General features: G+C 35.7%; 1 pseudogene across 1 annotated transcript; it reads right to left on the bottom strand.

Moving 5' to 3' along the window:
• Positions 1–9882: 9882 nt before the first annotated feature.
• Positions 9883–18112, bottom strand: LOC114281328 (protein NPG1-like; annotated as a pseudogene). Its single transcript, XR_014330541.1, has 5 exons — positions 17837–18112; positions 16442–16691; positions 15101–16309; positions 12545–12692; positions 9883–10672 (listed from the first exon to the last, which is right to left on the bottom strand). The product of XR_014330541.1 is annotated as a protein NPG1-like (transcript).
• Between the last annotated feature and the right edge of the window lie 7859 nt (positions 18113–25971).

The raw sequence follows: 25971 nt of genomic DNA, 5'->3' as shown, positions 1-25971 counted from the left end.
ATTGAATATTGTGCAATAATGCCTTCTTCCTTAAGGAACTTAGCAAATGGACCTGGTAATTGTCTCAATTCTATGTACCTCCCATAATATTCTCCACCCCTGTCTGACCTCACAATTTTAATTTTATTTTCTGTTTATGTCTCTACCTCTGCTTTATAAACTTTAACAGCATTATGTGCCTCGGCCTTATCAAACAAGAGGTAGAGATACATGTATCGTGTGAAGTCATCAATAAATGAGATAAAATATCTCTGACCATTCAGACAAGGTGGAGTAAATGGCCCACAAATATCAGTGTGTATGATTCCAAGAATTTCCTCACTCCTTTTGGTACCTTTACTAGTCTTGTTGGTCTGCTTTCCCTTTATGCAGTCCACACAAATATCAAAGTTGGTAAAATCAAGAGTCGAAAGGACTTTATCATTAACCAACCTATTTATTCTCTCAATGGAGATATGTCCCAATCTCCTATGCCAAAGAATAGAGGATGACTCATCAACAATTTTACGCTTAATACCAATATCACCATGCAAGGTTAAAAGATTTTGTTCAAAAATAGGATCCAGATTTAATTTGTACAAACCATTAATTAAAGTACCAAATCCTACAGAAACAGAGTCTTTAAACAAACTAAAATTTGCACCAACGAACTAAAATTCAAATCCAAATGGTACTAGTCTAGAAACAGAAATTAAGTTTTTTGAAATAGATGAAATGTAAAATGCATTTTCAAGATCCAAAATAAAACCATTTTTTAAAACAAGTCGGAAAGTTCCAACAGCTTCGACGTGCGAACACATCCCATTGCCCGAATAGATGCCTTGTTCACTTCTCATCGATTTCCTTAGGCTGAGGAAGCCTTGCATGGTATTAGCAATGTGAATTGTAGAACCCAAATCAATCCACCAATCATATTAATGAGTATTAATAAAATTAGATTCGTAACACACAAGAGATATGAGATTACCTTTCTTCTCAATCTCTAAGGACTTAAGACGAGCTGCAATGTCCTTTATTTCCATAATGTGCTTACGCACACTCCTAGAATTGTTATGCTTCATTCCTGATAGTTTGTTCATTAGGGTGCTTGCCAATGCTTTGTCAGAACTAACAAATTGCTCTTCAATAGCCCTCATGTAGTTCTTGACCTTATCAGATTGTGGGATTGAGCCCCTAATGCTCTGGCTGATATGTGACTTTATGAGCATTAGACTTAAGCGATTGGATCGCTCCCGCTTATCATAAGCACTCTTTTCTGCAGCGGAACTCTCGTCCGTGGGTTCAGGAGGTTCATCCACACGGAGTGCCAAATCAAGGTCCATGCACCCTAATGTTAGAAGGATTTTGTCCTTCCAGTCCGAAAAATTATCACCGTTCAAGAATGGAATACGAGAAGACTCATTAGATAGTACAGAGGTGGAAATCGTTGCAATTACCAAGAACATTATTAATGCTTTGAAAAAATAGCTATAGTCTAAATCAACCAATGTCAAATTCAGTAACAAATCTAAACTTTCCTGTGGGTAGAAGTCACTAAACTATATTAGATTTGCTATTACTTTATAGGGGGATTTGGTCATAGCCCCCTCACTATGTAATTTCTCTTTCAAAAGGACAAGAATTATATAAGTACTTTCAAAACCCTCTGATATTTTAAAACTTGTTTCTTTTACTATATTACCCTCATATCTATTAGCTCTCCTATTAAGACATTTTCACTATGTATTTCAGAGTAAAATTTTACTCTGTATGAAAGTAAAATTTTACTCTGAATGAGAGTAAAATTTTACACTCTGAAACTAAAAGTAAAATTTTACTCTGTATAAAAGTAAAATTTTACTCTGAAAAATAAGTAAACTGTAAGACTCTGAAACTAAAAGTAAAATTTTACTCTACATCATTCTCTCTACATTTTCACTATGTATTTCAGAGTAAAATTTTACTCTGTATGAAAGTAAAATTTTACTCTGAATGAGAGTAAAATTTTACACTCTGAAACTAAAAGTAAAATTTTACTCTGTACAAAAGTAAAATTTTACTCTGAAAAATAAGTAAACTGTAAGACTCTGAAGCTAAAAGTAAAATTTTAATCTACATCATTCTCTCTACATTTTCACTATGTATTTCAGAGTAAAATTTTACTCTGTATGAAAGTAAAATTTTACTCTGAATGAGAGTAAAATTTTACACTCTGAAACTAAAAGTAAAATTTTACTCTGAAAAATAAGTAAACTGTAAGACTCTGAAGCTAAAAGTAAAATTTTACTCTGTATAAAAGTAAAATTTTACTCTGGTTCTGTCAAATGAAAAAAACAGAGCAATAGAACCAGAGTAAAATTTTACTCTGGTTCTATCAAATGAAATTTGATGTTTACTCTGAAAAATCGATAGAACTTTGAGCTTTGAGCTTTGAATCAGGCCTATAATCCTTGCATCAATCGATGTTTACTTTGAAAAACATTGAATCATGCCTATAATCCTTGAATCAGGCCTATAATCTGAAAATTTTAGAGAAATCTCAATTTTTCATACCCCGGTTCTTCAGATTTTTCAGATTTTACAGATTTTTCAGATTTTTAAAACTTTGAGCTTTCAAAAATCTATATATTCGAATTCAAATCTCAAAACACACAAACACACACACACACACACACACACACACACACATATATATATATATATTACAGATCGGAATATGTAGATATATATATATATATATTCGAATTCAAATCTCAAAACACACAAACACGCACGCACACACACACACACACACACACATATATATATATATATATATATATATGTATCAGCGTGATTTGCAAGTTCTCTACAGCTCCGGCCATGGAGGAAGCTAGGATTAGAAGAGAGAGACGAGATAGAAGATGAACAGTTGAAGGAGAGTTGAAGGAGGAGAGTTGAGAAGATGCAGAGAGAGATCGTTGGAGCTTAGGAATGACACAGCTCCGGCCATGGAGGAAGCTAGGATTAGAAGTGAGAGACGAGAGAGAAGACAAAATTTGTATTTGGATTGTGTATATGTGAGGGTATAATAGTCTGATAAAATATTTAAATAATAAATTTTGTCCTTTATGCAAGATTTTATAATTATGAGGGGGTTTAGAAAGTATAATTTTTTTCTTAGTCCTTCTAACAATGAAAGGAAGGTAAAGGGGGTTTATAGCCAAATTTCCCTACTTTATAATAAGACTAATGGGTTCCGAAATATGTAAGGAAAATAAAACTCATACCTGTGGGTTTAGAGTGTTCAATCCCTTTAACACCCAATCCATTATCTTATTCCAATTAAATTTCATAAATAATTACTTTCCTGTGGGACCAAGAAATTATTTATAAAACATAATTGTAATGTAAAAATGCCAAATTAATTTTTTTTAACTTTATGTGATCAAAATACTGAGGATCACATCTTTATTTCTTAAAATGCTGTGGCTACTCTTAAAACAGAATAAAATTTTAAATATGGCATATTTTGTTAATGTGAGTAAATCCTTATAGTCACAACAAATACATAATCTTTCAATGCACATAATGTATAATACATACAATCAGAGTATATCACATGAAAAATCTCAAGACCAAACACATGTAATTCAACCTTATACTAGATTTTGCTTAAAAATTGGACCAAAGTAAATTTCATAAGCCCAACACATAGTGTATTCATACTCTTATTTCACATGAATTTTCAATGCATAAATAATTACCTTAATGCATGTAATATAATATTACATTACATTATTTTAGATAACATGCCAATGAATCTCAAAAATTATAAAAACTAAAAGAACATGTTATAATTCACTATATGAGATTCAATTGAATTTGCTTACTATTTAAACATGCAACGATAATAAACAAAACATCCTTAACAGCATGTTAAAATTTCTTTCTGAAAATTCTAGAAATAAATTCAAGTCTTTTATGCCTTTTTAAAATAAATCCAAATAAAAGTATGAGAATTTCTAGATTTTATATAGAATCAGATTAAATATTTTGCTCTTTAATGTGTGTGTCAAAAATAATAGTTAATGACACACAACAAGTCTCCTAAATAAAATAGATTCAGAGTAAGAGAAAATTTTAAATAAATGTAAATGTCACTAGCACAAATCACGATGGACTCTACTATTGCAACAGTGCTTCCTTTTCTTTAATGGTGATATTCAAAAGTTATGCAATATAAATTACTCATTCTGATTCTACAATGATTCTGAATTGTTAAATTTTATGGTGTGAATTAATATACAAATATCACGTGTATAGAATAGGCTTGATTCGATTCACAAAATTGATAATAGTTTGATGTAAGAATTTGAAATAAAAACTAAACAACATAACAGAAGGTTGGCTCTGATACCAATTGTGAGAATTAAAATAATTTTAATTCAGAAAGAAGAATAGGTCCTGCCATGATGTTCAAGCCTTGAATCTTTATCATTGAATGATCAAATCTTGAATGTATAAAGAAGCACACTAACATAACACTTTTACAGAACCAGGAAAAGTGAAAGGGACAGAGTTTCAAGTCTATTCTATTCACAAAACAACGTCTGTATTTGATGGCTATCACAGGCATATATATAGATAGGCTTCGACCCATATCCAAGTGTAACTCCTTATAACTTCCCACCATCAGGGAAATTATAAAGTCCCATAAAATCACCATATGAGATAGTGAACAGACATTAGTTACCTATTAGTCATTAAACCAATTAATTAGTCATTAAACCAATTAAATATATATAATAAATACAAAAAACATATGATATATGGGCCACTTTATGGATATTCTTATAAAAGTGACTTAGTGGAAGACATGAAGGGATATGTGGCATTATGGGAATGAAGGTGAAAGAGTGGGTATTTTAGGTGGTTATTGGGTAGTTATTGCTAAAAGTTTTTTCCTATAAATAGCCATTGATGGCTACATTTACAGGGACCCCAGAACCAGATTCAGAAACCAGTTTATTTACTTTATATTTTCCTTCCGAGCCTTTACTTTCCTGCACTTCATTTCAATTTCTTAGGAGTAGTTCGAAGTTAGTCTATTCGTTGTTGTAATTCCTTTCGAAGCTGTGAAAGTGTGAAGGTACTACTATAAACATTTGTTTACTTAATGAAATTTAATATCTAACACTGTTCTCTCCCTCCTTCTTTTACTTTTGATAAATACTTCTGAATTTTCTCCTAAAACAAGCTACTAGTAAAAGTCATCTTCATTAAAGCTAAGAGAATTTCGAAGCAATTGTCTGATTAATTGGTTGGTATTTATTATTTCTGTAAGGACTTACTGATTCTTGTTGGCACGCTCTAGTTATATTTCTAACCTTCGAAAGTCAAAAAAGTCAACATAATTAAAGCATAAAAGAGAAAAAAAAAATAACACAAAGTGTTAATGTGATTCAGGTCTTGGCCTACGTCTACACACACAAAGTCCTATGGATTACATCTCTTATTCACTCAATATTTTTGTTTATATTTTTTTTATAAGTAAAAGAGAAAATTTTATTAATTGTAAGAAAGGTACAAAATACATAACATATATCAATAAAGCAGAGAGGGGCAAAAAGTATCAAAGTTAACTTAGGTAATCCCATCTGAATTAGCACCATATCGAAAGTACAACCATTTGCTGACTTCCACCCAAATTGATAAGAAACCAACCAAGCTGGAACAAAAAGAAGAACAAAAGGCCCAAACAGCAACCCAAGCAAGCACCAAAAATATATAGTAACCTCTATAACCAGCCATTGGCTCGCACACCAATGGTCAACATCAGCCCACAATCAAGCAATCCACAAACGAGTGGGGATCCTCTCCTTGCAGCTTTCGTGTTTGTGTCTGTCTTTGCAGGCTTTCGGGTCTATTTTTAGGTCCAATTTTGATAATCTGAACCGTTCATATTTTATGATTTATTCAGTATATCATACCTGTAAAAAATCAAATTGATCGGATATCAGAAAGCATATGTTCGGAAAACTGTTTATTAAATTCTTTAAAAAATAGTGTTTAGTTCAATTTTTCAAACACATACTTTCTGACATCCGATCAACTTGATTTTTTACAGGTATAATATACTGAATAAATCATAAAATATAAACGGTTCGAATTATCAAAATTAGACCTAAAAGTAGACCCAAAAGCCTGTAAGGACGGACGCAAGCACAAGCTTGCAAGGAGAGGCTCCTGACTCATCCACAAACAATCCAACATATAACTTTCATTCCACAAAGACTCAGTCTCTAAAAAGTGTGAGGTTCTCGTTAAGTGTGCAGTTCTTTTTTTTTTTTTTAGCTTCTTTGAAATCCTCAAATATGTATAGACAAAAGGGGCTAACCTCTTTTTTTGATTTTATTTTGACTTTTGAAGAAATTTTGGATATTTGCCCAACAAAAGAATTATGTGAGAATTTATTTAACCAAATAAGTTCCACCTTTTTTTGTACATCAAAAACTAAACCAAACATATTTACAATTTATTTTAAATATTTTAAACTAAAAATCTAAAAAAAAAAAAACTATAATCATAAAAGTTAACTTATAAGTGATACCAAACGAGACAAAAATCCAAGACGCGTAAAATTTGTGTAAAAAATTAGGTACTTGTATATCTTTACTCAAACTTTATGATATCTTAAAAGAGTCCTGCTATAATCACACACTTTCTTAACGACATTTCTTATAACTTATTCATAATGAGAGTAAGTCCACTTTCATTGTAGTTAGACGCTAAGAAATATTGTTAAAAAGTGTGCGACTATAATTTTATTCAAGTTTTACTTTTCTCATGTTGGGGATCTAACTTGATAAAGCATTTGGACTTAGTAGACCCATAAACCTAATCTCGGTGATCCAAACCGTTCACTTTTTAGAACTCATTGAGAAGAATAATTATATAAAAAATCAAGATGATTGAATTTCGGTAACTATATATTTGGATCACATTTGCCTTTTAAAAATGGACAGTTATTCTTGAAATTATATTTGTCATCCATTTTTTTAAGATAAATATGATTGAAACATATAGTTACCAAAATCCAATCATTTTAATTTTTTAATTGAATATTTTCTCAACGAGCACTAAATATGAACGATTTGAATTATCGAGATTTGGCTCACAATGTGTTCACTAAGCTCAAATATTCTTTCAAGTTAAATTATGGGAAAAGTCATCCATTTTACTCATCCTAAAATTGTTGAAACTTTTCGGTCAGCTTGCAGAAATTGACTTTTGTATCTCCTCCGGCTTTGGAGTGATTGTTGTAGGTTGGTCCACGACCAGAGGGATGGTAATCAGTACATCTTCACCTTCTCTTAATGAAACCGTGTTAGAGAAAGACTTGAAGAGATCAATTCTTTTTTTTATTTGTTTTTGCGTATATTGTACTTTTTACCAATAAACCGTGTGAGAATCGAACAGAAATTTCAAAAAAAAAAAAAAAACACCGAGACTTATTCAAACTTGAATCTACAGAGAGACATTAAGAGAAACATGTTTGTGTATAGGAAATATATGGATTGAGTCCTCCCTCTCTCAACTCATGTAAATTTATTAACCACCCAAAGACATACGCGCATGTGAGTCGTTTCGCTGTTTTGGACACGGTCTTCACACTGGCCATATTTATATGAAGTCGGTGTTACAAGTCTCTCAACACCAAAAACTTGTACTATTCACTTTTTTTGCAACCGTACCACCTTTTTAGCAGCCACGTAACAATGAATGTACTGCCCCAAACACAATCACAACTACCACCACTGCAGTCTCAGCGGCTGCAGCCAACTAGAAGGTGGTTTGGACAACGGCCACCCCCACCCAACAACAGCGGCACTGCACCACGATGGGTGCCGGTAAGAGGCCGAGTTCTGAAGAAAATTCTCAAAAAGGCCTTTTCATCATGTCTTTGTCTCCCAACAAGTTCAGCTGTAGTTTCCCCTGAATCTGATTCCTCTGCTATTGCTACTACTTCATCATTGTGATCCGTCTGGCTTTTTACTCAAAAGTTTTAACATTATTCATTTGCTCCTACTAATTAAACTACTATGTCACTAATGTTAACCTTGAAGATCTTCTCTTTTTTCTAAAATGCGGAGTGGATGCAAATGGATTTCACTTCCTCCCTTGGAGGTCTTCTCCTCTTCTTTCTCATAGTTGCGAACTCAAGAGTCTTATGTAATATTAGCTGAACTGATTTTATTTTATTTTTTTTGGATCTTCATTTCAAATTTTGATAATCTTTTAGTTCTGATGGATTTCCTTCGATCATGAGCAGCTTGAATACTGCACATTTTGCCTGTCATTTTCATATTAATTTGGGTTGCTAACGTGCAACTTTTATGTTGTGTTTGGTTGGAAGATTTTGAGAGGGATTTGAAAAAAGAAATGGAAAAGATAGGTAAAATGTGAATAAAACATGTTTATATTTCACATAATTTCACACATCTTTTCCCTTTCCCTTTCTAAATCCCTCCTCAAATCACCAAACCAAACACAGCATTAACGTTTAGTCAAAATAACTTCAAACAGGAACCCCTTTCTTTCTCTCTCTCTCTCTCAAAAGACTTTCCCCTCCCAAAATATATATATATATATATATACAGCCGTGATTCAGGGCCCGAAAACAGGGGGCTCGAATGCCCCGTATTTCCATTTAAGGTAAAAAAAAAAAAAAAAAAAAAAGAGGAAAAAGAAAGTAAAAAAAAAAACAGTTTCCAAAAATGGAAATTAGGGGTATTAGGGACAACTTTTTTAGGGCCACCAATCATTTTCCATATACATATATATACCTACATAATTGTATGAGTTATCACATTTGTAAATTTCATTATTACAAAGGCGCTGCTTGAGGGCCCGAGATTTCGGGGCTCGAATGCCCCGAAATTCCATTTCAAGTAAAAAAAAAAAAAAAAAAAAAAAAGAAAAAAGAAAGAAAAAAAAAACAGTTTCCCAAAATGGAAATTAGGGGTATTAGGGGCAATTTTTTTAGGGCCACCAATCATTTTCCTTACAAATATCATAACTCAATCGTATAAAAGTCATAATTCAAAAAAAAAATTATAACAACACTACATAAGTTATGATCAAATAACTCTTAAATTATAACCAAAATAATTTTATAATCAATATCACAATAATTCATAACTAACATTACAATAAGTCAAAACCAAATATCACAAAATCGTAATTAAACTCTAAATTTTTTTTCTTTTAAAATTATTCATGAAAATCGCAAGGATCCTTCACACGTGAGAATTGGAATATCAGCACAACGATTTTTCTTAAGTTATGCCATAATGATTTTTCTTTTTGCTTTTCCTTATTTCATAAAGAACTAATAACAACCATGAGGTCAATTAAATTTGTAGCTTACTTTGTTTTTCAATCCAGAAGTTGATTTGCTCTGAGTACTAAGATATGAATGTCATAAATAAATTAAACAAATATTTCTTAAGCCATGGCAACATCTTCTCACCTCTTACGCCTCGTTTGACGGTTCATTGTTTGTCTAAAAGTTAAAAAGTTACTAAAAAAATTAAAAAAAACTAACAATCTATACCAAAAAATCAAAGATTTGCTTTTCTCTCTACCTTTTACACATCTTTTTGTAAAAAATTAAAAAATCATTCTAAACATACCAATTTTTTTTATCTCATATTTTAACCAAAAAATTAAAAAGTTACTAAAATAGTGTTCATCTGAAAAATAAAAAAAGTTTGTCATCTAGTACAAGATCTCGTGAATAAGCTTAAGATACACACAATCACCAATAAAGCACTAACGATTTTGCACCCGTGAGAGTCAAACATGAGACCTCCAAGAATTACCTCGTAGCAAAATTCAATGAGCACATAGCAAAGACAATGAATAAATGCTCCACCTATATCCAAAGGATTCACTGTTGAACAACAAGTATTTATGCTGTGTTTCGATCTTGTATTTGTGAAGTGAAATACCAGATCCAAACCATGGGACTAGAAAAAAATGCATCGCTACAAACTGCACTGGCATAACCTGTCCACATCACATCCATCCTATAATCAAATATCAATAACCTAAATCTACTTCTCCATATTCTCCAACTATACTCCCCATCACAGCTCAAATTATAGTTTCCTTTCTTTTTCTCTTTTCCTTTCTTATGTTGTCCTGTGATTAAATGATTACAAGACGCATATGCGACTGAAAACTAAAAAGAATGACAGCATCCCTGAAACCCTCCATATCCATTGAGCTGCAAGGAAGGATGCGAACTGTTGTGACATAGTGCACCAAGCTGGAGAAGAAACAGTTAAGAAAAATGACGGTTCAAACCTTTGATTAATGAGAATCAGTTAAAAAATAGAGCTGAAGCTTTCAATGGGATCAGATTCATTGAGCATGGAGGCTGCCTGGAAGCAGTCTATTGCATCACCTATCCGCCCATCATCTCTGTGAACCAATCCCAAATAATACCAAGCCATGTGATTCGTAGGTTGTATCCTCAATGCATCTGAGAGTATGCTCCTTGCCGCCGGCAAGACCTTTGAGCCCATCTTTGACAATACTGCACCAATCAAGACCTTGCAAGGCACATAACCTGGTTCTAGTAAAAGCGCATTTATATAAGCAGCCAAAGCTTCGTTGATTTTTCCCCGTTCTTCGCATATAATACCTAACACAATCACAAAGAAAAATCAGAACTTTCATGTTCCCTTTGAATTAGAAATGATATTTTTGTTACGATGCAAGATGGATCATGTATGATATAACATACCTGCTTATACTAAATACTTCGTAGGCAAATATCTTCCAACATTCACTAATCCACATTCGCAATTTTTTTGAGGAACCAACTTCATTCCATGATCTATCACTCACAATAACTTGGTAATATGTGGCTATACTTCCACGTTTTAATGATTATGGAGATGCATTTTACATGCATAGAAGTCAGTTTTCCACAAATATAATCATTAGCATCCTCCCTCAAGCTGGTACATATATATCATACGCACTAAACTTGTTACAAATGTACCGCACATAGAACTACACAAAGGTTTGGTGAATAAATCTACCAACTAATCTACTGACTTTACATGATTTGCACAAATCACATTCTGTGACAACTTCTCTCTAACAAAATAACTATCAACCTCAATGTGTTTTGGTCTTTCATGAAACACCAGATTGGAGGCAATGTGAACTGGTGCTTGGTTATCACATAACAAATTCATAAGATGATGATGCTTAGACCTAGGGCTGCAAATAAATTGAACTGTCCATGAACAAACTCGGCTCCACTCCGCTCGACTCGTTTAGTAAATGAGCCGAACTAGAGCTCGAATAAGTTCAGCTCGTTTATCTTTATTTAAATTATATAATAAATATATTATTTATATATTAAATAATATATAAATATATATAAATAATAGTAAAAATACATTATTTATATATTAGATAATATTAATAATATTTTTTTTAAATAATATTTAAAAAAGTCTTATTGAGTTGAGCCTAGCTCGAGTTTTAGTAATATTAACGAGCCGAGCCGAGCCGAGCCGAGCTCGAGCTCGAGCCCAAGCCCAATCCCAATTATTTATCAAGCTGCGTTCGAGCTCAATAAACGAGCTCGATAATCAAATGAGCCGAGCTCGAGCTCAGCAAAGCTCGGCTCGGTTCGTTTGCAGCCCTACTTAGACCCAAGTTGCTATAAAATACGCTTCAACTTGATCAACTCAGAAGTAGTATACGCCGTAGCTCCATATTCAAACTCAGTACTTGACAGGCAACAACCATTTGTTTCCAACTTTTTCCGGACACCAAATTACCTCCAACAAAAACACAATAGCCATTAGTTAACCTCCTATCATATGGAAATCCATCCCAATCTGCATCAGTATGACCCTTGATCTAATTATGACCGTGATTCTGGCATAGTAAACCACAGTCGGGAGCACTTTTGAGATATCTCAAAATGCTCGCAACAGCATCCCAATTAAAAGTTTGAAGAGCATCTAAAACTGACTCACAAAAACTTATTGGAGAAGAGATGCCTGATCTTGTAACAATCAAATAATTCAGCTTACCAACCAATCTTCAATGTCACCCTGAATCTGCTAACAACTCACATCAATATGCCATCAACTAGGTGTTGCGGTCCATAAGAGAGTCTATAAGTTTAAACCACAACATCCTTTATTTACTTAACAAGTCAAGAACATCTTTTCTTTCAAATAGAGAGATTCCATGACATAACCTAGCCACTTCAATGTCCAAAAATTTCTTAATTGTCCTAGATCTTTGGTATGGAACTCATTCTGCAGAAAGTATTTTAGTTCCAAAATACCACTACAATTATCACCAGTAATCACAACCCCTTGCATGATCTGCTCTGGATTCCACAGCATTGCCAGAGTAGACAACAAGAACCATAACATTCATAAAGTAGTCATTAATTAATTGTAATATAAAGAACTAAGAAAAATAACACAAAATAAGCCTTTAAAAAAATTGTCATTGCAGCAGATAAAATTTCAGGTCTGACCCTCAGTATGCATCATTTCAGCAGAGTACTCAAAAAGGGCTCTAGCTTTTTCTAAGCATATTTCTGCATCCTTCCAATGTGAAAGGCTGGAGTATAAGTTTGCAAGACCATGCCAAACTTCAAATTCATTGACTTTATCATCCTCAATCTATAATTAAAAAATAAATAAATAAATAAATAATTAGCAATCCAAATGTAATTTATCAAATATGAAATGAAAATTCTTGGTGAAGTTTATGTTTAAAATTTCTACTTATGTTTAAAAAAATTTTGAAAACTAGAAATAAAAACTTGTTTGATATCTATTTTTGTTTCAAAAAAGATAGAAACAGATTTCAAAATTTACAAAAGTCTAGCATGCAAAAAAAAGGTGTTTTTCCCTTGTTTTGTAAACAATTTTTCAATCCCACCTCTCCTCCTCGACCTCTGAGCACCACCTCCGGCCACCCATACTTTTGGCCACCACCGCCAACAACCACCTCTGGCCAGTCCCCCCTACTCTGGCCACCTCCAACCACCTCCACACAAGTCCCCACCTCTTCCAACCTCCAACAACCACCCCTAGCCATCACCTCCCACCAGTGCAATGACCCTCTACGGCCACCCCCCTCACTTGTTTTCAAAACAATATTTTGAAAAAGTGTACCAAACATTTGTTTGTATTCATTTTTTGGCAAAAAGAGAGATAAAGATGCCTCATGTTTTTTTATAAACAACAAATTGTAAATATTACCAAACTCAAATAATGATCAAGCTAGAGGTAAGTATACCAAACCCAACCAAGAACTTTCAAATCAATACACAAGCAATAAGTAAAAAAGAAATTTCAAGTATCCATTAGTCGTAGCAAATTCCTGTGCAGGTCAATCTATATTTAAAGCAAATCCCACCCTCCTACATCTACACATAGCAAAACCACATCTTCAATTTCTTTCCAAAAGACAGCCCCATAATACCACATACTAGTGTAATAATTATATGGCAATGTCAGTAGTACATGAAAGGTAGTAAGGTTCTACAAGGAAGAAAATGATGCAATAACCAATGAGCACCCCTAAGGATCAAGAAATCAACACCAAAACCATACCACTATCACAAACATCAAAACCATTAATATAGCTTTTTGCACCAATTTCTTTCAAATTTACCCCCCTAACAAAAACATCACTTTCACTTTGTGTCCCTTCCATTCAACCAACATGATCAGTCTGTGCCAACATATCCAGCATGGCAGTTGGTTTAAGAACTTTATGCCATCACTGATATACAATATTCATTGGCATGATCACTGTTATTACTGGACCAGAAAAGTGAAAATCACATTATAACTCCATTTTCCTTCATATGGCAATGCAAAGAAGGCCACACTGTTCAAGCCTTCTCATGAGAAGGCTGCACCTAACCTCCTTGCAGCAGTTTCTGTCGCTGACCACTGCATATTTTTCAATTGGCTGCCATTTGAATGGCAGTCCCCATGTGCAAGACTCCAGCCATTTTGGGATCTAGGGACGGTCAGATGTATGCACCGTTAGCTCCACGCAAGAAGGTTGTTTCCATGATTTGAACACATGACACCTAGTCGCCATGGATCAACCTTACCGCTACACCAAGGCCCGCCATTGTATGGAAAAAAAATTGAAAAGATGGAAATGCATTTCACCATTATCTGATTTTAGACCACATTTGCAGTAGATTATACATGCTTTGTAAGGCTAAGCAAAAAACCATACAAAAATCGTAAACCGTTCTTCGGTTTGGTTTGGTATTCTCAATGCACAACTCGGTCCTAATCTTAAAATAGGTGAACTGTACTTAGGAATTCGGTCCACCTTCCATTTTTCCGCCAGTACTGACATTAGCCTTATGGATGAATTACACAAGGACCAAGCCTAAGGCTCCCAACTCAAACATTCCGTTTGGTACTACTATGTGGGTGTTTGGGAAGTAGGTTTTTATGTAGGTTTTTTTAGTTGTAGTATATTATTGGATAAAAAAAAAATTGTGTTTGGGAAGATAGTTGGGTTTTTTTATGGTTGGATGTGATGTTTGTGAGAGAAAAAGTGAAATAATTATGGGGTTGGATGTGATATTTTGTTTGGATTTGTTTTTTTTTTTGTTTTGCAAAAACTTCGTCCTTTAGTGAAAAAAATAAAAAAAAAACCAAACCCAAAACTTGCCAAACACCGCCACTGTTTTAAATGCATGATGAGACGCATACACTGTTTTAAATGCATATATATTCACAAGAGACTTATTAAATTGTTACATCACAAGCAACACAAGCATTTCCGCCTACAATTCTAGAATATTAAATGTACAAATCCTCCATTTTGAGAACCATTATATGTATCATAAAAAAAGCAATAAAATGGTTTGGTGGGCCAGTTTCCATATGGTAATATCACAAGATCATAAAATTGGCATCATCAGATTTGTCACACGACTGGTTACGATAAAATAGATGGAAGTTGCTACATTCTGGTGAGATCCAAAATTACATTTTTCCTATCAAAACGTAGGGAATCAATATGTAAGAATAGAAAAGCAGAATCTAACCTGAGGCTGACTTCGGAGAGGCCCAAATGATTTCCTCTGGGCTTGAACCAATGCCAGGAGATAGCGATAAGTTTCAATTGCATCCATGGGTAATGACTGGGCAATTTTCAACTTTGCTTTCATCCTAAGCAGTGGTCCTTGCTCCCATTTTGAAGTCTCATCTAAAGCAGCATCAGTGACCACTTCAGCCTCTGAAAATCGTTGCTGAGCAGACAAAACCAAGGCAAGCAATCTCCAACCTTTTAGTATGGATCCACCTGTCGCATCAATGAACTGCGTGGAATAGTGCAAAGCTGCATTCAAATTCCGGTGCTCTGCATAATGGACTCCCAACTCAAAAATCAGGTCAGAGTTGTTACACTCGAGATCAATTGCTCCATCTAATGATTTTAATGCTTCAGACTGAAGATGAGACCTCTCAAAGTCTGAAGAAGAGACTTTGGATTGCTTCCCCAAACAAAGACCTAACATGCGAAGACCAACACCTTTTAGGTGTTCATTTACCCCCAACGCATTCACAATAGCCCTTTGTGCATATCCCATGCCCTCAACAGCAAGAAGGGTATACTCACTGCAGATTTTGGCAGCCAACAACAAACATGTTAGATCATCTGGTTTTTCATGATTGTGTAGAGACTTCCTCAATAGATTCAAGGCAACCTTATTTAGTCCTGCTCCACTATAGCAAAATGCCATCACTTTCCAACGGTCGACACGATGAAAGACACCAGGCATGGCCTTTTCAAGTTGTTTCGCTAGAACAGAAGTCTGGCTGCACAAAGACAGCAAATGTGAGGTGCTCCACCACTGATGGATCCCATTCAATCTTACCAAGGTATGACTTCCTCATAAGAATCATCAGAAGTAGAATTGCCTCTTCCAGATTGTTTCTAGGTACATATGATCCATCAATTTGAACAGCTAGACTAGGTGGGCCAGCCTCCACTCCACCGTACAGCAAAAACATGGCAAATCCCTTCTGAATCCTTGCACAGCAGTTATTTTCAAGGTTCCATTGACTAAGGAGGGCTCGTCGGTAAGCGAACATTGCTTCATGATCGCAACCAGCCTGCTTCCAGAGCTCTGGAAGAAGCTCTACAGCATAGCAAACTGTCTCTTGCAACTTGTTGTCCACTAGCACATCTGGTATACCATGATAGAATATCTTCTCCACAGCATCAAGAACACTTTTACACTCATGAGCAGCCTCTGCAAAACCAAACCAAAAGAAAGTTTTGTAGCTAATTACATACAATAAAAGGAAGAGATGGGATCAGAAGAGAACCAAAAGGAAAGTCAATCTCCCCAGGAAATTAATACTCTAGTGAAAAAGCTCCATACCAGTTACTCTACCAAGCTTTTGAAGAGACTTGGCTTTTAAATATATAGCCTCAAGTACCAGGCTAGCAGCATGCTGCGAGATTGTGTGTGTTGAATCAGTGCGCAAACGGCCCTTCTTTGAGGACTGTCTGTGAGCAAGGGGTTGCAACCTCTGTATAGCTGCTTGAAGATCAATACCGTCAAACACACGAAGAGCGCCTTCCACATTTCCCCTTTGATATTCCAGCCTTCCAAGAAGGGCTCGTGCTTCCTGTAATGTTTTTAATAAATGAAACCATAAAGCAACACATTTTATACACACCTTCAAATTTTATCTAGCAAAGCAAATTGGTGGAAGACAAATATCAATACAGAATTTTCATCAATTGCATATTGACTACTATCCTTTCGTATAATTTTCTTGGCTCCAGTCCTTACAAGAAACGTTTCAATCTAGCAAGGTATTTATTTACAAACAAATGATGTACTTTTAAACCTTAATGCCCCCAATAATGAAGTCATTCTTGGAGGTTTTTTTAATTTCTTCCTTTCTTTCAAAGGTACCACAAGGAAAAAAAAAAAAAATCCACAGGAGTACCGATTGAATGATAAGTGAAGACATACTGAACTTAAGATCAAGAAGAAAACTTAAGCCAGGTTAGGGAAAATTGGCGAGACAAGACAATAATCGGGTAACCAAGCCTAAAAAGTTGAATGGTGCTTACATAAATAAGATGACCTGTTAAGGTGTGAAAAAAAGTAATCTGGTTAATTTGGATCATTATAGTACTTCTAAAACTAGAATGCAGGTTGCTAACGAATCCCCTCATACTAAAAGTTATAATGGATGTTACATCCCAAAAGTTACTCGCACTTGACGCGGTAGGAGTGTCAAGTGCAAGTGCGTACCTCTAGGTCAGGCCCATCAAATCTCCAATTGAATGATAAGCAGGCTCAGCATAAGAAGATTTTATTTTTTATATTTTTAATTTATTTTCAGGGATTAACAGGCGTTTCATGTAACATATATTGTCAAAAAGACACTTCATTTTATGGTAATTATGCAGCAAAAGAAACATATAATAACAGTGTTGTTATAAGCAATTCTATAACAAAAAAAATTGAATGGTTATAAGAACCCAAATCGTGCATTCAAAATAAGCCAAATATTCAAAATCTGGACCTCTGACTATCACTCCATCCAAGTTTTTTCTTCTTTTTTTTTTTTTTTTTTTTTTTTGCAGTGTTAAACAGAACAGTACTTACTAATCAAAGAGGTAAATGATAAATGTAACGAAATGGTGTGAGGAATTGTGTTTAGCATACAAGTAAAAGAAAGAAAGAAAGAAAGAAAGAAGGAAGATTTAAGTATTGAGAATGTAGAAGAAAGTAGAAAGATGAAAGTGAAAATTGAACCTCGAAATTGAGGGATAAACCCTCCCGCAATGAAGATTCAGCCTCATGGATATTTCCTTGGTCGAGCTTTGCTTCGACTTGGGTAGTTTTCATGCAGAGTCCATTACCACACACTTCTCGAACCTCCTCCATTCTCTCCTCCTCAAGCTCCGTCCTTCCTTCTCAGGATTCCATTTCTCAACTCTCTTCTCTTTTCTTTCTTTATCAATTTCATTCTCATTTTATTGTATTACTATATCAAAACTCAAAAACATTAGGGTTCATTACACTCGCACATTTGGAAAACACATAGTTAATAATTCACTGAAATAAAATTTCACAATCAAATATATACTGACAATTTTTTTGTGATTCTTTGGCAAATATGAAATTTTTAAAAAAATAATAATAATAATTTATAGCTAAAAGTAAAGGGAAAGAGCTGACAAAATTAATAATTCAGAAGAATAAAGTGAAAAGTGAAATTTCATAGAAATTTTTACTATCATGGTAAAATTTTCCAAACTGAATTGTTTTGCACAAAAGGAGAAATGGGAAGAGAATATGAATAGAGAGAGAGAGAGCAATAATAAAATTAAATTATGAGACAAATTTCACGATTATTCAATAACATACATACATATAATTACATATATTTCTATACATGATGTATGTAAGTGACAGACAAAAAATAAAAAAGCATACTAATGTATGGTAGGACAAAGCCAATGGTAGCATTGTAGGCCACGAGGGAGGTAATGGTTGCGCTGACAATGAGTGGAAGAAGACTAACGACGAGTAACATAGCAACAAAGAAGAGAGAGAGGCAACACACCGAGGAAAAACCTATTGAAAATTTAGGTTTTGGGGGTTATAAGGTCATTTTTTACCATATTTATTAAAATTTATTCTTACTCTTCTAAAATTTTAAACCCTATGAAGTTTAGCTAACATGTAAATATTCGATGTTCTTAAACTCTAACAACATATAGAAGGATGTATCTCTAATTTTTTCTAATTTAAATACAACACACCAAATAATTTGATTTAATTAAAATACAATTCTTACAAAATTATAAGACCCAAATTACCCTATCACATACCCATCTTGATTGTGGTTGTAATATTGGTAAAATAGATGGAACGGAATGCATGTTGGATAACCAAAAGAAAATGGTGTTAATGACGTCAATAAAAGCGAGGTATGCATGATGAAGGCGACGATGTATAGAAGTACTTAAGAAAGAGCACGTGATCTGCATTTTTAGAGATAATGACGATTGAAGAGGTAGAGTGACAATGAAGGGACACGGAGAAAAAAAAAATAGAAAACAAGAAAAATAAATGAATGTCTTTGTAGACAGAAAAAGGAATAGAAGTGTAGTAGATGGAGAAAGTTATATGTTTGAAGGGTAAAAATCTTAAAAGAATATAAAATTTGCTTCGCACTCCATCCTTCCTTATTAGACTTGCGCAATTTGAACTTCTAATTTTTTGCTCAATTCACAAGTCAAAACTCCAAAAGCCCTTCCATACTTATCTTAGAAACCCTAACGTCATACCCTTTCTCATCGCATTGGCCATCCAATTGGCAACATCATTACCACGACTCTCCATCTATCTCCAACTTCTCCCCAACTAACATTATTCTGTCCCTCACTTTTATCCACCACCACGACATCCCTAGCCCCCATTCCTCTAGACTCTAATAACCTCAACCTTGCTTCTTCCAATTCAAAGTCGTTGCCCTTCCTCATTTCAGGCATCACCACCTTATACCCTTCACTTTTCCCTCCTTATGTAGCCCCATTTTTTCCATCTTCAGTGCTTTATCTGTCACACTTTTTGCCTTATTTGCTATTTTTGTCTTAGACCATATAGAGACAAATGTGTTACTTTTTCTCAGTTTTACTATCAAACTCTGGTAATTGGTTCAACCATGAATATTCAAATGACTATTTTTAGGATTTCATGGTGACTAATTAGGTTGTGGTAGACGAGAGTTCTTATTTTGTGGTGTCTAGTTAAATAGTAGTGGAGAGAGGTTCTGTTGGCTACATATTTTGTATAAGCCAATTACAATTCAACGCGTGACAGAATAAGGGTAATACAGGAAGACTATTCAAGTCTTCAATCGTGATCGTACACGTGGCAGTTAGTATTGGTTATTACGAGATCTAAGTAGCATTGGATCAGCAAGGAGATGCAAAGTGATGTGGCTTCAACGGTTACTCACATTCAAATTCAAAATTATGAGGGAAGCCTAACTGCAAGTGATGGCATAATGGAGCTAATTATAAGGCAACATGATCAGCGATCATGGAGGAGCAGGTTTACGGTTGGAAGTACAGTTCGATGGTCATCCTTGAGAAGTATAAATAGCAGAGAAGGCCCCAGAAAAATTCCCCAGACTCAAATCCAAACAAACCAGTTTTATTCTACTTCATTTTTCTTTTCAGTTTTTACATTTCCTGTTCTTTACATTTCTGTACTTTAATTCCTGCATTGCACTTCGTTCATAGAAGTAGTTTCAAGTAGATTGTTGCTGTAAACCTCTACGAGGCTAAATTGGATCATTGTAAGTTTTCATTTTAATGAAATGCTTCAATTGCTCTTCATTGGATTGTCATTTGCTTAATTCTCCTAAATCAAGCCACCAGTAAAAGTCTTCTTCATTGAGGCTAAAAGAACTAAAACACAATCGTCTGATAATTGGTTGGCAATTAATTTTCTGTAAGGACTGATTGATCCTTATTGGTACGCTCATAATTACAATAATCACCTTCGAAAGCCAAAAAGTCAACATATATTTTTGGCACGCCCAGTGGAACGAATTGAAATGGCTAGACGTAGGAAACAAGGAGAAAATGAACGCTTGGAAGAAGGCGTGGAAGGAGAGGTAGAAATACCTAATTCAGAGGATAATGTGATAACACATCTTGTGGAAACACCTATTTTATCAGAACTTATGGTTGAACAGACCAGCACTTCGAAACAAGTATCACATGTTCATAATATTGGACGAAGCCAAGGAATTGAACCATCCACTGTTCCATCTACTCAGCCAATGAATCCATGGGGAGCCTAGTAGATACCATGGGACAGCAATTAATGAACACAATGGAGAGATGGGCAACATCCTTTTTAGATTGACTGAATACCCATCAACCAACAAACACAAGACATATGGAGGAAGTTTCAAATGTCCTTCAACAAAGATTGGCTAGAGATAAACAGCCTATGCAAATTAATGGACATTCCAATGGTCAAACTAGTAGTCAAAACTATGAAAGACCATCACCTCAGTCTTGGTATGAACCTATTTCGAGGCCTATGGCAGGTCAAAATGCCTCAGTATTTAACAGTGAAGCCATGCAAACTGGTGGATCTGGCCCAGGACAAGAAAATGGCATAAGAATGGTTCCAAATTCCATGTTCGAAGCCATACCTGGCACAAGGGGGTTCACTAATCCCTTATTCAAATTTATACCTGGGGGATTAGAAGGTTTTCCTACAAATGGAAAAGACACAACACCTGTTCCAGCACCTTTCGCAGGACAGGCTCAAAAGGGTTACCCACACCCCCAACAGCAATCGGCACCACAGGGACAACCAATCCCAAATATACCACCTTATGGGCCAAGAGGACCACATGCACAAGGTTGTCCACCAAATCTTGTGTTTGTTCCTCTAGTAATGGTTTAACAAGCACAAAATATTGTCCCTAGGGACCAAATTGCTGATATTGTTAGAGAGATGTGTGGACCAATGGCTTGGGGGGTTCAAACTCCTGTGTACAGGAAACCATATCCAGAATGGGTGGATAGGGTACATGAGTATCTAAGAGGATTTAGGATACCAGATTTTGCCATTTTTTATGGGAATGGAAACCAGTCAACAGTGGAGCATGTTGCTAGGTTTACTGCTTAATGTGGTGAATTTACCAATAATGATTACATGAAGTTAAGATTGTTTCCAAATTCTCTTACAGGGGAGCCTTCATATGGTATATTAACCTTACACCTGGCTCCATTCAGACTTGACAACAAATGGAAGAGGCATTTCATGCCCAATTCTTCCAAACGGAGCTAGAAGTGTCCATGGCAGATTTAGCAAGGTTAAGCCAAAGGCCAGATGAAAAGGCTGCTCAATTTATTGCTAGATTTAAAAGAGCACAAAACAAATGCAGGGTCATCCTACCAGAGCCAGAATTCGTGAGATTGGCTCAAAATGTCTTAGAGTTTAGGCTTCGAAAGAAGTTTGACTCAACTGAGTTTAGAGACTTGGTTGAACTAACTTATAAGGTGTCTAGGTATGAAGCATTACTAGAGGAAGAACAAGATCGAAATAATGCATCATACAAGACATATTATAGAGATCCTAATTATGAGATTGATGCAGCAGAGATTGTGGGGAAAGAACCTATGATCTGTGAGGCATTAATTCATAAAGACACAATAATTGACCAGTAATTTAAAAAGAAAGACCTTCATAGGAAATACTCTTTCGATTTAACAAAGGCAGATGATATTTTTGATCGTTTGCTTACTGCAAATTTCCTAAAGTTGCCAAAATGAGTCACAATTTCATCTCCAGAGGGACTTAAAAGGAAAGTGTACTGTAAATGGCATAATTCTTGGTCTCACTCAACTAAAAATTGCATTGTTTTTCGAGACAAGATCCAAGAGCATATTCGAAAAGGAAGTCTAAAATTCCCAGCTAAAACAGAAAAGGCCATAGGGATTGACACTAATCCATTCCCAGAAATCGGAGAAGTGGCAGCCAATGTTGTTGTGCCAAACCTCCAGAACTTGTCCTTGAAAAAATTAGAAGAAGTCAATGTGCAGATACATGTTGCCAGCCAGACAACTGTCAAGAAAGACACTGGAGATCTACCAGTTATTAGTCAAAGTTTCTCAGACCAGAGGGAACACTCTGATGAAGAAGCACTGGATGACGATTCTTTGGAGGCAGTTGTTATGCAAAGAATGTGTCCCAGATGCAGGCTGAGCTACAAGTGGTTGAAAGGGCTTCCGATTGATGGGAAGCAATATTACAAGGATGTGCAGAGGCATCCTAAACCAACCGGTGCTTACAACAAAAGGCCATATCTAACTAGTAGTAAGCAGCAGCCATTAATGGTTGAGCCAACGGCCGCTAGAATGCATTCTAAAGGCAAGAGGCCTTTGTATGAGTCCAGACCACCTAATCATTATAGAATGGAGAACGGTTATCATGAAAGGAGACTGGAGAAGGGTTCAATTTATGGGGTCAAAGTTAGAGATTGGCCTCCTAGACCAGCCTCATGCAAGACAGAAAGTGGCCACCTTCATCGAAGGCCTGAGTTAGGCCCAAAGCAGGGAGTTAGGACCAAGTAGTGGCCTTCACAGCCAGCTTCGAAAATGGCTTCGAAGGAGGAGGGAAACAGTTCAGCAGCTGGATCAATAGGTTCGTGGGTACTTGGAGTTCCAGATTGGTTTGTCATGCAAAACAAACCTAGGGAGATGTCTACCCAAAGGAATGTTGTTGGAAACCAAGGCAGGATGGTCAAACCTCCTTTGGTGGCTCCAAACAATTGGGTATTGCTTAAGCATCCAAAAATAAAAGAACCGAACATGGTCCCAGTGATTTCTAGGTCCCAAAGAAGGAAGATCCAACGAAGGTACACACAGTACCAGAAGGACCTGAAAGAAAGTGGAGAGTGCTCTTCATTGGTCCAACCAAAGAGCCAAGCAGAAATGGAAGAAAATTCAAAGCTAAATCATGATCCAAAATCAACCTTTCAAGACAAAAGGGGATGTAGCAGAGAACAATTGGCCAAAGTTCACTCTAAACTAAAAGCCAAAGAAAAGACCAGTTTGGCAGGATTGAAAAAGGCCCTAATGGAGAATGATAATGAAATAGAGGAAGAAGTTGGCCTAGGCCAAAGAAAAGAAATGGTGGAGGAAGAAATGTTCGAAGCCTTTATGGCTGAACAGACTTTTTTGGTTAAAAAACCGGTAGAGACAGTCCATTCGAAAACAGCTATTGGTACTGAAGTGCCAGAATGCAGTATGGAAGATGTTTCTGAAGCAGCTGAACAAGTCAACCAGGAAATGGAGCAGCTACAGCCAGTCGGCCAATTTGGCTCATTTCCTCCGGTCTCGGTGAATATGGTGCTCATGTTACCACAGGAGTTTCAAGCTGAAGATGACAACCAAGGTCAGGAGATTGACCCAATCCGGTTTCTAGTGAAGACTCGCTAATGAGTATGGTACAAGACGAATCTGAATTGGCCACACCAATGGAAACTGAAGGTGAGAGTGAGGAAGAGGTCAGTATTAACCTCTCATACCCTTTGAAATTCCCTACAATGTCCATGACTCAGTATGTCAAGCCTTTGTATATCAAGGTTTTCTTTGATAGAGTACAGATGAATCGGGTATTGGTGGATAATGGGACAGCAGTAAACTTGCTTCCAAAATCTTCTTTGAAAAAACTAGGAAAGAAGAACCCCAGACTAATCCCAACTAGCACTGCCACTGCTGGCTTCGCTAGTGATAAACAGATGGCCCAAGGTATTTTGCCCATCAACCTGAGTGTGGGAACCAGGGACTGCATGACAACATTCTTCGTTATCGACAGCAATGCTACGTGTAATGCTTTACTTTGAAGAGATTGGATTCACACAAACAAATGTGTGTCTTCCTCTTTACATCAAAAAATCATGATAGCTTTGGGCAATGGAGAGACAGAGGAGATCAATGCAGATCCTTAACCCTTCATAGCCTGTGCAGATTTTGCTGAGGCCAAATTGTATACTGAAGGAGTAGCACCACTCAGTATACTAAGAAAACCTGATGGATCAGCCGAAGTGACGGCTGAGGAGGAATTAGCACACCTGAAGCACTTAGTCCAAGAAAGTGCTGATGAAGAGTTTGTCGTTAAAGATGACAATGATGCCTGGTTGTAGGCAAAGAGATGAAGCCTAAGAAGCCAAGTCTTTGGCTTTAATTAAGTTCTCAATATTGGATGTAAAATCAATAATCCAGAAAGTGCAGGAGCAAAAGAAATAAGCCATGATAATTGGCTGCAAGCAGGAGCAGCAACAGGCCAGAGTTTTGGCCCTTGATAAATACTGTGCATTGGACATTGAAACAAAAGTCCAAGAGATACAGGAAGAAGAAGCCTTATGGACAGACTTTGTCTATGAGGAGGAGGGTAAAGATGTTGAATCAAAGAACCTGGGAGCAAAACAAAGCAAGAAGATTGCTTCGAAGGCAGAAGGAATCAAAAAGGAGCTTCAGTAAGTTCTCAGATACAAGACCCCTTAGAAAAAGTAAATTTAGGGGAGTGTTTTACACAACAGCCCACCTATATAAGTGCTTGGTTGAATGCTTTTTACAGAGACTAGTTGTTGGTTGTTTTGAAGAAATATAAAGATTGTTTTGCATGGTCTTATAATGAACTACCAGGATTGGATAGGTCATTAGTAGAACATAGGCTCCCTATGAGGCCTAATTTCAAGCCATACAAGCAAAAACCAAGAAGAATGAGTCCAGAAGTGATTCAGAAAGTTAAGGAGGAAATTCTTAGACTACTCAAGGCAGGCTTTATTAGAACAATCAGGTATGTTGAATAGCTATCTAATATTGTGCCTGTAGTTAAGAAGAATGGTAAAATGAGGGTATGCATTGATTTCAGAAACTTAAATCTAGCAACTCCAAAAGATGAGTATCCTATGCCTATAGTAGATTTGTTGGTAGACAGTTCAGCATGGCATCAAATTTTATCAATGATGGATGGGCACTCTGGTTATAACCAAATCTGCATTGCAGATGAAGATGTCCACAAGACAGAATTCAGATGTCCTGGGAATATTGGCACATTCGAATGGGTTAAAATTTGCCATTTGGCCTGAAGAATGCTGGGGCTACATATCAGAGGGCTATGAATATTATCTTTCATGACCTCATTGGATGATATTTAGAGTGTTATATTGATGACATTGTAGTAAAATCTCAATCCATGGAGGAGCATTTGTTTCACTTAGAAGCAATTTTTGAAAGAATGAGAAAGTTTAAGTTGAAACTCAATCCTCTTAAGTGTGCTTTTGGCGTATCATCTGGAAACTTCTTGGACTATGTAGTACACAAGAAAGGAATACAGATTGACCA

The sequence above is a fragment of the Camellia sinensis genome, chromosome 5 (genome assembly GCF_055761805.1).
Source record: "Camellia sinensis isolate YWXY chromosome 5, ASM5576180v1, whole genome shotgun sequence".
Lineage (NCBI taxonomy): Eukaryota > Viridiplantae > Streptophyta > Magnoliopsida > Ericales > Theaceae > Camellia > Camellia sinensis.
The sequence above is the reverse complement of the archived record's forward strand: the minus strand, read 5'-3'. Positions and strand labels throughout refer to the sequence as shown.